The sequence below is a fragment of the Adiantum capillus-veneris genome, chromosome 12 (assembly GCF_014529385.1).
Source record: "Adiantum capillus-veneris isolate H3 chromosome 12, ASM1452938v2, whole genome shotgun sequence".
NCBI lineage: Eukaryota > Viridiplantae > Streptophyta > Polypodiopsida > Polypodiales > Pteridaceae > Adiantum > Adiantum capillus-veneris.
In genome coordinates, this window is record NC_140942.1 from 99,570,991 (window position 1) to 99,583,275 (window position 12,285).

Consider the following 12,285-nt stretch of genomic DNA (forward strand, 5'->3'; position numbering starts at 1 on the left):
CGCAATGGAGAGCCCACACTTTGGCTGGGAGAGGAAAGTGTGTAGGTCTAAGTTATGGCTGAAAATGTGAGAGAAGCAAGTTCGGATGTGATCAAAAGCTGAGCACTCTAGTAGTGTGTGGTACTCAGACTCTCGAACTTGCACTGAGCATAATGTGCACAATCGATTTGACTCTTCTCCATTGCCCCAACGCCCTATCTCGCATCGAAGGAAATGGGAGCTAAGCCGAATTGCTGCGATAGTGCGTATCGCGGACAAGGGAATAGGCTCAAGCATGTAAGTGTGAGTACGGTTTCCTCTCTCAGCGAAGAACATGGTTTTGTAGTTGGGGGCAATATAGGTGGTGTAATGTATGAAGCGTGACCCACCGGATTTCTCCCAAGCCGTAATACATTGGCGTTGTAGAAAAGCTTCATTCACTTGAGAGTCAATTGAAGCATCATGTAGCAAGTGTAATGCATCCCATCTCCCAAACCACTTCTTTATGTCTTGCATCCATCCCGTGCTCAAGATCTTGCTTTTATGCGTCTTTTGAACTTTTTTGCTTGCTTCCCATGCAATTGTAGGAAGTCGATGTGAGGGGTTTTGACGCATCTTTATCATGTACTCCACAACCCTTTCCATGCCCATAACCTCAATTGGAAGAGATCCCGACTCAAGAAGTAGGAGCATATATGGTGTTTGTGTCTTAACTTGGAGAAAGTTTGTAAGAAAACGCTTTTGGACATTCTCAAACTCTTTCCAAGTAGACTTTGAGATGCTCCCGCCCCACACTTCAACTCCATAAAGAAGAACCGGTGTCACCAATGCATCAAAAAGATACTTCTTGAGAACCCAACACTTGATGTTTCCCGCATTACACATGTTCTCAAATGCATAATATGCTCTCTTTCCCGCTTCCAAACGACGCATAGCACATTCATGCCACTTGTGATTGGATGGAACCTCAAGGCCAAGGTACTTAAAGCTCTAAACAACTTCAAGTGTCTCGTTGTTGTACACAATGCATGGCTTCTCCTTATGGTTGGTTTTCACAAGCATAACCTTTGTTTTGGATTCATTTACAATCAGCCCACTATGCAAGCAAAAGTTCTCAAGGACAACCATAAGCTTTTGTGCATCTTCTAAAGTGTGTGCTAGAAGCACTACATCATCCGCATACAACAAAAGCATGATTACCGCATTGCAAATAGTGACCTCTTCAATGCCTTCTTCTTGCATAAAGTCAAGTCCCATTTGTTCCAATTGATCGATGCATAGACCAAAGAGAGTTGGTGACAATGGACATCCTTGTTTAACCCCAATAGTGCTTACAAAAATTTCTGAAATTTCTCTTCCCATGCGCAATTGACAAATCACCTTCTCATAGATTCGAGAAACTGCAAGCATAAACTCACTTGGCACTTGGAGTTCTTCCATCCTTCTCCACAAATTGTTACGTGGAATCATATCAAAGGCTTTCTTAAAGTCTACAAAACAACAATACAATCGCTTGCCTTTCAACCGACTTTCCTCCATGAGAACACGAAGAGTGACAAGATGATCAATGGTGCTATGGCATCGACGAAAACCCGCTTGTCCCTTTGCACGCTTGTCATTCTCTTCAGCCCAATCACTGAATTTCATCTCCATTATGCACCCAAACAACTTTGCCATAAGAGACCCAATCATTATAGTCCGGTAGTTGCTTACATTCTTTACATCCCCTCCTTTATGCAAAGGCTTGACCCAATTAGTACTCCAATCATAAGGCATACCATGTTGAAGTGCAAGGTTGAACATATCACACATCCACTCATGGGTAAAATCTCCCATCCATTTGATCATCTCCGGCTTGATACCTTGAAGATCTCCCGCTTTGCGAATGGCCAACTTTTCAAGCCCACCGCATACATCCTCAATAGTAAAAAAAGATGGCATACATGGGAGTGAACCATAAAATGGCATTTTTTCAGTATTTTCTTGCTCATATAATTGCCTACAATGTGTGTACATATCCACTAGACTCAAGTTACCAAAATTCTCAACCCGATTGCCTCTCAAGTTTCTCCAAAATCTTCCACATGCATGTGCCTTTTCTTGGACTTGAAATTCTTGTTGCTTTACTTCCCATCTTCTTCTCTTCTTTTGAATCAATGCCTTGTATGTATGCAAATGACTTTGATAGTTGTCTTTGTCCATAGTTGCATCAAGGTTTATCAAGGACTTTCGAGCATCTTGACATTCTTTATCAAACCACCTTTTGCGTGATCTATCTTTGTTGATACCATGGAGATGCTTTATGGCAAAGCATTCTTCCGCACAAGTACAAATAGCTTTCTTGAAAGCTTCCCATTTAGTTTCCAATGGTGCATCACATTGAAGCTTTGTCATCCATAATTTTCGCTCAACCATTTCAATGTACATTGGTGCCCGTTTGAAATCCATACATAGTGATAACTTCTCTTTCCTTTGGCTGAGATTATCATGCTTAGTTGCTTCTCCACATGAAAGGTCAATACATAAGGTGCGATGGTCGGATTCCGGGGTCCATTCCGGGGTCCATTGAAGACATGATGGCTTCAGACAGTAGCATATAGTCAATCACACTATCCCCATTATGTCTTCTACATGTAAATCCATTGGTTCCACTCCACAAAGATACACCATTGGCAATGAGCATACCCGTGCTATTACACATGTGTAAAAGTAACTTTCCATAGTGATCCGGCTCTTTCGCATCCATTTAAGTACGATCATACAAGTGAACTTCCTCCAACTCCCTTGAAATGTATGGCATATCAAATTGTTGAGTATCATGTTGCAATGTTTTTGTCCGAGCATTCATATCCCCAAATACAATAACATCACCTTCACCTTTTAAATAATCATTGTCCTCTTCCAAATCAGAAAATGGTTGATCTCTATCTATGCAAGCATAAAAGGGAGAATCATGATGAGGAATGTAGCAACTGGCTACAAAAATGGGTGCTCTTTTTGGTGTCATAATTTTCAGCCATACATAACGTTTGTACTATTCATCTTTCACAATTGATACAAAATCTTCCAATCCTTTCTTAACCATACATGCTAACCCTCCTTGTCCTCTTCGTTGCTTGAGATTCTTTGACCACATCAATGAATGTACATTGTAATCCTCCAAGCCGTTAATCCTTTGTGTATCATGCTCCCAAGTTTCAACAAGAAGTACAACATCGGCTTTGCTTGTTAGTTCATCAATGCCAACCCCCGCATTCCATGGGTATCCATTACAATTCCAAAAGCATATTTTCAATTGTAACTCGGTCTCATAGGTCACGCATCCCTATTTGCTTGAGAGACTTGCCTCCTCCTTGGGCACATTTTCTTCATGAGAGATCTCCTTGTTTTTATTATTCTTTTTCTCATATGCCTTGCGACGCATATTTTGTTGCTTAATAGTGCGATCTTCACATACAAAACATTTTGTATCCCTCAAATAGATCCAACTATTATCAAGAATAATCTTTCGCTTGGTCTCATCCGGCATGGTGCATACAATTGGCCGTTCTCCCGAGCGAGGAGCTCCTTGCTTCCCCACTCTATGTGCTCCATAGACCATAACTCCGGACATGCCAAAGTGGGTTTTGAAGAAATCTTCAATAACAATGGCAAGAGAAGGAGGTGTCTCTAACTTCTCTTCGGGAATTCCACGAATAACAATGTTCTTGGAACGTCGCTCCCGTTCCTTCAACTCCTCCATATCCACATTCTCAACATTCTTTGTTTGAACCATAGCTTGCATGAGTGAGGAATTAGAAACCACATTGCTACCACATACATCAGCCCAAGACTTGTTTGTGCATACATTTTTCATGTCGCATACATCCCGGCTCATAGTGTCAAATTTCTCCTCTTTCAATACATGGTCATGCTCTACTTTGCTCATCCGCTCCTTCAAAGCATTCAAGTCCACAAGAGAGCGTTTACATTCCTTGACTTCCTCTTCAAGTTGCATCAAACGTGTTGTTTGCATCTCAAGTGTCCTCTTGAGATTCTCATTCTCAACCACAAGTACCCTTAGTGTGCCATTCTCCATTGCAAGTGCTCGTAAGTCTTCGCCTTGTTTGTTTACGGTCTCTTGCAATGATACCAAGTACGCCATGATCATGGTTTCCGATGTCGTTGGTTGGGTGGTTGTGTTGCTATCTCCACACTTAGGAGATTTTGGATCATTTTGCACAATGGTTGTGGACCTTGTTGAAGAAGAAGAACCCTTGCGAGTGCCGGAAGACATTGTATGTAAAATAGGAGATGAGAATCAATTTTGTTGAACCTGTTCACTTCGGAAATGCTGCTACAGAAACGCCTTCCATAACTACATTGTATGTTAAATAGGAGATGAGAATCAATTTTGTTGAACCTGTTCACTACGGAAATGCTGCTACAGAAACGTCTTTACATCAATGCGTAGAGGACTTTGTGCTCTTCGATTGAGGCTATAGATCACCCAAATCAGAGTTCGGATGAAGAAGTTATGATCAAAAGAGTGGACTGCTGTCTACTAGGTCAAAAAACGGCTGCGTTTTTGAGAGAGAGAGAGAGAGAGAGAGAGAGAGAGAGAGAGAGAGACGATGGGAAACTAGAGCTCGAAGACGCTTGCAAGCAGGGAGAGTATACAGGGGTAGGGCGCAACAGGCTGCATTATGATAAGAACAGTTTTGGTTGTCTTCAACGCTTATGGCAAGCTCTCTTGGAGGACCCTTTCAAGGAATGTTTGTGTTGGTCATGCCATAGAGCGAGAGGCATCAAATCACGATTTGAGGATCGGAGTGCAGAAAAGGGCGATGCGGAGGAACAGGAGGCAACGGGTGGGGTTTTCTTTTAAGAAAGTCCTTTGGGGGAATATTCTCTGTAAATTAATTAATGAATGGTCGAAAGGACCCATTACGTAATGACACGACACTATACACCAAAGGGAAGATAAGTTTTGACATTTTAGGAACAAGATGAAAAAATGTGATAAAATCACGAGGCCTGCCATAGAAATTTGCTTTGCTAATAGAGAAATGGAAAGCGAAGATTAATCGAGAAAGAGAGGCAGGTGGAAATCCATTGAATCTAGCATAGTTTCTTTGGGAGACACACATTTTAGAGATGAGGTAATTGTCGTACACGTATGTTGAGCCTCAAGATCAAGTAGGGGGAAAAACTCTGTTGACCAAATGGTTGTAGGTTACAAAAATTGTGTTTGATACATATGGTGAGATGAGTTGATATACATCAAAGCAGGTGTTTGGATGGTATGAATGCAGATTCCCTTTGCTTCGATGGTTTGGTGGGTAGGAAGGGTGGGGGAAGTGGGAAGGGAGGGGAGGTCTCCCCTCCAATGATCTTTGGGTTATTTATTTTGGGATCAGCATATATGTGATTGAATGATCTGACCAAAAGCAAAATCTTGTGCCACAAATGTAGTGAGGTTATTGGCTTCTCACCCAAATATGGTCTAGCATTGAATTATAGATGGTTGTTGTATCTTTGATTTGTTGCCGATAGGTCTCTGAATGAAGTAGAGATTCCAACTGTTGGTATTGGATTTTTGTGGTGCTGATGTCAATGTTGAAGTCCCCTAGTATGATGCTCAGGTTTTTTTAATTTTTTTCTTGTATCAAGTGTTGGAGTTCTAAAAGAAGTGTTTTTATTGGTGTGTTTGGTGATTTGTATACATTCATGACATGGATATGAGTTGTAGTTTGATTTTCGAAAGAGAAAGTTTCATCGATTGTTTCAAGTCCTACTCTTGAGACAATTTTTTGACATATGGATTGAATGCTTGGATGGTGGAATATAGATACACCATAACCATTATAATGTTGAATATGCTCAAAGTTTGGTGTCAGGGGGTTCATACTTTTTTTTTGTTTCGTTTCTTGGAAGCACAAGATACTAGATGACATGAAGTTTGGGTCGCCCTTGATGTGGTCAATGCGTTTGTTCATTGAGACGATGTTTAATGATGCAACAATATGGTGTGTTTGTGCAAGTGCAACTAGGGGCTCATTCAAGTAGGACCATCTAGCATCTGTTTGGAGACGTTTGATTTCTTTCAGGACTATGGGGTCAGTTTTGATGTGGCTCTTGAGAATGGGACTAAGAATATGTAGATTTGTAGGGTCTTTGATACGTGATAGAGCTGTGTAGACCAAGCCATGGGATTGAATCCCAGTAGGGTCGAATGCGATTGTTGTCATTGTCAAGCCTTGGGATCTATGGATTGTGCGTGCGTTCGCTGCTTGTATTGGGAGTTGTGTTCTTGAGACTAGGTTGAGTGGGTTCTTTCCTACCTGAAAGTCTTTTGTGACTTGAAGTATTGGTGTCCATTGTTTGTTTATGTTTGCATGGTAGAGATGTGCATTTTGGGATCGATGTCTTCTCCCAATTGAGGTATCGAAGAACTCCACCCAAGCTATCAATGATTGTGCTCTGTTGTTTGTTGTTTGGAAGATTCCATTTGCACCATTGACCAAACAATCAAGCACATTGATATTGCTAGCACAAAGTTCGACTATCATTCCTGGCTTTAGCTCAAGGATGGAGGATAATCCAGCAATTACTTGAGGGTTGTTTGGAATGACTAGGTTCTTTGAGCATGTTTTGTGGAATTTGTCATGAGCCTTGATGATGTATGGTGTCTCTTGCAAGCTCTCAAAGACCGTTTGGTTGTGCTTGGACTTTAGTATATTTGTGAAGAAAAGATGAGGTGCTGTAAAAATGTCGAATTTGTTGTTTGCAAATGTGTCATTGATAAATGAAAAGTCTCTTTGTGTTTGCTCCGCAACACATATCCTATTTAAGACCTCTATAAACAATTCATTAGATTGGCGCATTGGTGTTGTTAGCTCAAAGCATGTGATATGTGTGTTCCAGCTCGATGGTGTGAGGATGTCAAGTGTATTGCTTGTATCGTTGAATATCCAACGATCACGGATAGGGCTTGCTTGGCAAAGATCTCCACAAAAGATAACGTCTAGGCCACCGAAGGGTTCATTGTGTTTATCCTTTATAGATCGGAGTCTTGTGTCAATAATACGTAACAGCCTGTTCCCTATCAAGGAAGCCTCGTAAAAAAAACTAGTTTGAGGTTTGCGTTTGCCTGGGATAGGTCATTGAGGGTGTCGTTGGAAAGAGGGACCATCTCAGTCAGCATCAATGGAAGGCGCAACGCAGAGTGTATTGTTGTGCCACCAAGGTTGAATGCTGCTTTGCCTGTATATGCCATCAACAATGCTGTTGGAAGCTCAATATTTCCTTCTATTGAAGGTGCATAGTGTCGAACCAAGCCTTGGATGATTGCACGCAAAGTAAACGTTTTCCCTGTGTCGGCGTCTCCTGTTAAAAAAAGGTGGATTTTGTCATTTGGGCATACTCTCTTTCGTGTCATAATATCATCGTAAAGATGTCTTTGCTCTATATTCAAACTCATGACAATTGAGTGATATTCTTCATTTGGCATTCCAAGGAATCTGGATGATGTTGGTAGTTGAGTGGTATGATGCCTTGTGGTTGGTAGGTCGAGATCAAGCTCATAAGTGAACTGTTCTTGTTGAGTTTCTTGTGAGGAGATTGAGCAAGATGTTGATAATTCTTGATTGTGGATTTCTAATTTTGTGAAAGGCTCCATGTTTTGTGCAATTATAGCAATATTAGACTCATATCTCTCTCTCCAAGTTGATGTCAAAGCATCGAACGTGGATTCATCGCTTGTGAACGGTAGAAACAACAAACATAGTTGGTGGTAATGTCTCTCGTTGTCGATCTCCTTGTTGAAGCTTGTATATCTGATGATCCGAGGCTTTTTGCACTTGTGGTGTGTCCCTTGTGAGATAGTGTATTTACTTGCATACTCTGCCAAACAAAGATTTTGTATGCTAGTTGGTCTTTTTGTATACTTTGTTACGAGATCACCAAAGAATGCTTGCAAGGAAGTCATCCTCTTTAACAATAGTGTTCTTTGGGTTTGGTAGTCTGCATTGATGAAGATAAATTGCCTGGTTGTGCTGTGCAATGGAAGAGACAGTGAAATGTATGTTGCTTGTTGAGCTGTGATTTCTTGAGCATTGATCAAGGCACCTCCAATTTTCTTAAGACGCTCCAATGTGGGAAGACTCTCCTTCTTGCATTTCTCAAGGATTTTGTTGATTGCTTTGTTGTGGTCGAATCTGTTTTTGTCATATATGATGTGCAATATGCAGCAGCTCCATGATGATTGAAAATAAACTGAATATCAAGATTGCCATCCCACAATGTGCACATTGTTTTGTTGAAATTGTTTGTGTATATATCTTTTGGTTGTCTTTTGAGCAAAATTGTTGGTTCTGAGAGTGAAATTGAGAGTGTCTCAAGGTACATGTCTTCATCCATGCTTAAAGAGGATAACCAATCATCAAAACTCATTTCAGGGCAATGTGGCAAAGCTGCAAGTTGACTTTCGAGTTGTGTCTTATTCGCAAGAAGAATGGATTCCCGTTTTTCACTTGATCGTATTGGACGCAAGATAGTTGTTTGCCGTGCAGGCGGTCTTGGAAATCCAAAACGGCATTCCTTCTTTCTTTTTTTGCAAGTTCTACGATGGGAATGGATTTGTACTTTTTGTAAGTCAACAGGTAATTCATCTTTGTCACTTGAGATGTATTTATCAACAAAAGCAATCACTTCTTTGTCATCAGAAATCCCAAGCTTTGGAGAATTGTTAATCCAAATTAATCCATGATCATGTTGGCTTCCCCTATGCTGAAATTCCTTGACAAAGAAAAAATCCATGATTTGGCCAAGTATTTTTGAATTTCGTTTCAACTCTTTCTTAAGTGCGTTGAATCTATGGACATAGTACCGAGCTGTGGTGATAGGATCTGCACGAACCAACGCACGGATATAATGTGCACTGGATTGGAAATTAGATTCATTGATTTGTGGATTAAGCGCAGCAAGACATTCGTGCAATGGCTTCCATCTCTGCTCCGCACATGATAGAGTGACAAAAAAGGTAGGTTGTCCTATTTGTCGAATCATGGCAAAGACATTGCGCTTGAGTTTGGCCTTGTAATCTGATGATGTTCGCAGAGATTAAAAGTCATGATATCCTAGCTGGGATGATAGTATTCGATCAATGTTAGTGTTGTTCTGAACATCTTTTGCGCATAGTTGCATGCCTTGCAATTTTCCCTTGCGCAGACGTACCCATATAGAACTAAGCACCTTGCCAATGATAATCTTCATCACTTTGAAGAACAAATTTTCGATGTCTAATGCAAAGCGTCTATCCTTGTTTTTGAGCTCCCATTGTGCGATCTTTAAGTAATTTTTTTTCGCAAGGTTTGCATAGGTTCTTCTTTTTCCAAAGAACAAAGCTGGAAATGACAATTCGTCACAATCGGCATCATCAAATAGGCTCAGTGGGGAAAATCCTTCACACGGAGCAACACTATGGACATGTGCACTGTGATCGATGACTAGTTGTGAAGAATAGATACCATGGACAAGGGTGTCGGAATGTTCATTCACTAGCTCATCAACCTCATCTTCTTCATACAACACTACATTTAGACTCATGTGAAAAGTAGAAACCCAAGCTTCATTAATAGAGGCTTTGTGCTCTATGTATAAAGGGGTGCTAATCAAATCTTTCAGTGCTTGGAGCACATAAAAGGGACGTATACCACCACTAAGGTATGGATGGGCATACTCAAGTTTACGCTTAATCTCCACAAGGATTGTAGCGTGCTCATCACTAAAACGCGGCAAGATTGCTTGAATTCTTGTCAAGTCTGCCATGACATTAACAACACTACCTCGCATCCCAAACTGACCCTCATAATTGAGCTCTCGTATTTGGGTGAAAGGAATGCGAAGTGATACAAGGCGCTTCTTGATTGCATTTAACAATGCAATGCTTCCAATACTTTTATTGAGGAGAGAATGTGGATGTATGCAAAAGAGTGGTTTCCTTTGAGATTTTAAGCTTTGCTTACAAGAGAAACAAACTCTTTTGTCTAGAGCAGAGTTAAATATTTGCAATCCCATCAAGGTCTGGAGAAAAGATGCTTCGAGCACACTCAAACAATGCAAATTCTTTTTGAACAAAAGACTACCACAGCTTAAACATCCATATGCAGGAGTGTTTTGAATTTCCACTATATATTTTGGTTTCCTAGATCTTTTATTAGATTGAGGCACAACATTGTCTTTATGCAACATTTTTGATATTGAGTAAACTTTCTTTTGAATTTGTTTCAAAGTGTAAGAAGAACAAACTTGTGTTCGAAATCGAGAAGCTATCTGCAATGCTGTCTCATTTGGAAAACTCTTCACAACATCCACCAATATAGCGGCAAGATCTTTAGGGCAGGAGCAACGCTTACGTTTCTTGGTGGAAGATGATTGTGGAAAAACAAACAATCCATCTTGACAAATAAAGACAAACAAGCCATGAGAAGAGGAAGAAGATGCAACACAAGGATTAGCGTTAAAAGAATGTTGATGATTTTGTTCTTGAAAGACATGAACAACACATTGAAACTCCAAGACATGGCAAGCTAGATTGATCAAATTGATTGAAAGCAAAGGAGAATTTTCTCTTGTGCCCATACGTTGGCAAACTAGAGATTCAAGAGTTTTGTCGTCAACATTACAAGCAACACGCTCATCATTCCACAGTTTCAGCCACACACTTGTGATCTCCAAGTCGTGAGAATGAAATCTTGCAACAATATGCTTGGACAAAATATTCTCTAATGAATTGATAGAGATATCTACCCCACATATAAACAAGAATGCCCTCAAAACATCTTGATTACAAGGAGATGTCGTCCAAAATGTTGAGTCGATTGAACATTGGAAACCATCTATACAAAAAACAGTTTTATCGTCAAGAGATAATCCCACCATAATGCCTAGATACAAAACGATATTCAGCAGAATATAGGCTTACTACACGAGTGCAAGGCACATTAGATAGACAGCATCTCCCTATTCAGACTTAAAGCTTGTTACATACCCATGTGCATCAATTGAGAAATGCCCAGCTCTTTTCATTCCCACCAAGGAAGCTTTCAAACTCACTAGATCAGTTTCATACAAATGCAAAAAAGAAGAGGGTAGGCGAAGGACTTGGTCAACGATCTTTCCGTGCAAGGTGACAGAAATGCCTTTGCCGTCACGAGGAACTAGCTTTGCTTGAAGATCAGGAACTTTCCATATTTCAACAACTTTGTTGCAAGCAAAACAATGAGGATTAGAGCTTTGGCGGTTGACCTGGGCAGATTTGCAAACTCCACATAAATACTCCAATCCAACGCTGTTGACGTTAACAACCTCAAGAGAAACGAACACCTGAAATTAATATAAAGGGATCACACAATGCACAATGAATACAATGAACCTACCAAGCGGAACTCACCGTTTTTCCGAATCCCATACTTGCAATCTGCTTATCACGGATATCTTTGAAAACCAACTTCAATTGAGAGGGCAATGGCAGCAAGATAGTGTAGTCCACGACAGACAATGTGTTAGAGAATTGTTTGAAGACATTTATGTTGTGTGCCTGTTAACCCTCACGGCACACGGACACCCATCACCTACGATGGACGCGTATTATGTATTTGGTAGAGTCAGGTACCGGGCTTGTCGGACCAATAGGGAAAGGTAGAGTGATCGCCGATGAGAGGCGCACTTTAACTTGGACATTCAAGGGATTAGTTGGTTAAGCATGGGCGCCCAAGTGTGAATGGGGTGAGCTCCTATAAAAGCCAACTAAACCTAATTTTTACTCATTCTCTCATTTGTGCAATAGAAGAGTGCTCTTGCTCCATCTCCATCTTCTTCTTCTTCACCTCCTTGTGTGTGTGTGTGAGAGAGAGAGAGAGAGGGAGAGTGTGTGTGCGATCGAGCATTACGAAGGCACGACGGCGGCGAAGCGGTTGAGCGCGGCACGACTGCAGCTTCTTCTTCATCGCGGCGAGGAATCCACCACGAAGGCGAGCGTAGAGCGGTGAGTGACACACCCTTTGTTTTCTTGAGCTTGCTAGTTTAGGCTTGTTGTGTGCTTGGAGCCTTTTGTGGCTCGCACGCGGTGTATCGGCAAGTCCCTTGCTTCGACAGTGCGGCAAGGAGTGCACATTTTTGGCGCCGCTGTCGGGGATATGCCCTACACTAAGCTCGGTTAGCACTTTACGCTTCCTTGTGGTGCAATTTCTATCATAGGAAAGGCAGGGAAGGAGTGTGTGGAGATTTCTGTTTTTTGCGTTTTCTGCATTTGCTGTCAAGTTT